The 1,164-nt window shown below is 38.8% G+C and overlaps 1 non-coding gene across 1 annotated transcript; it reads right to left on the reverse strand.

The window, feature by feature from the left end:
- Positions 1-202: 202 nt before the first annotated feature.
- LOC139886770 (small nucleolar RNA R71) lies at positions 203-310 on the reverse strand. Its single transcript, XR_011772637.1, has one exon. It is a non-coding gene; the product is annotated as a small nucleolar RNA R71 (small nucleolar RNA).
- Positions 311-1,164: the final 854 nt, after the last annotated feature.

A 1,164-nucleotide genomic window follows, 5' to 3' on the forward strand; every position in this document is an offset into this window, starting at 1 on the left:
ACATTCAACACTTTAACGATAGTTGTGACATTTATAAAACCAAAAACGTCTCCGATGACGCTTTTAAGCTAAGGGCATTCCCCTTCACTCTTGAAGGAGAAGCAAAAGCTTGGTTAAGGAATTTGCCATCCGATTCTATTAGATCTTTTCAAGATTAAAACGATGCATTTATCAATCACTTTTTCCCACCTTAAAAGGTGGAATGGTTAAGAATGAAAATCAATGGGTTCACGCAAAGGGGAGATGAATCTTTTTATGATGTGTGGGTGCGTTTCAAGAAGTTATTAAGAGCTTGCCCACCGCATAGTTTAACTAAGAAGGAATACATCAACACGTTCTACCTGGGTACTAATGCTTTGACTAAGCAATATCTTGATTCTTCTTCGCGGGGGGGGGGGGGGGGGGGGGGGGGGGTTGTTTATGTACAAATCACCCAATGCGGCCGAAATTTTACTAGAAAACATCTCGATTAATATATATGAATGGGCACCTTCACCAAGAGAATTGACAAAGAAGAGTGTAGCTCAAGTGGAGAGTGAAGATGGGCAAATTACCTTAGCAAGTTTGAACAATCAATTTCAAATGTATGGAAAAGAGTTGAATAAGCTACAACAATCGATAGTCGCGATGCAAGTCGGTTGTCAAAGGTGCGAAGGACCACACCTCACCAAAAATTGTCCTCAAATTAATCAATGTAACCACATTGACTTGGATGACATTCCTATGAATTCGGATGCTCACGTGAACTATGTGAGTAATCAAAACTTTCAAAGTGGAGGAACTTCAAACCAAGGCAACAATTCTTATCAATCAAACAATAGCTACTACAACCCTAACCAAAAACAAGTGTCGTTCAACACTCAAACCAATGCACCACCCGGATTCACAAACCAAAACCGAAATCAAGGTTACAACTCCAATTACAACCAAAACCGAGGAAACAACTTCCAATCCCACAACCAACAAAATTACAACAATCAATCTTACAATAACTATTCCAACCCAAATTACCAAGGAAATCAAAGTTATCAAAACCAAGGTTATAGTCAACCATAAAATAACCAAGGTTACATTCAACAAAACCAACATAATCAACAAAACAACCAACCTTCCCAACCTTCTAAAAGCCTAGAGGAGATGATGCAAACTTATATCAAGAAGGTG

This window comes from Rutidosis leptorrhynchoides, chromosome 1 (genome assembly GCF_046630445.1).
Source record: "Rutidosis leptorrhynchoides isolate AG116_Rl617_1_P2 chromosome 1, CSIRO_AGI_Rlap_v1, whole genome shotgun sequence".
Classification (NCBI taxonomy): Eukaryota; Viridiplantae; Streptophyta; class Magnoliopsida; order Asterales; family Asteraceae; genus Rutidosis; species Rutidosis leptorrhynchoides.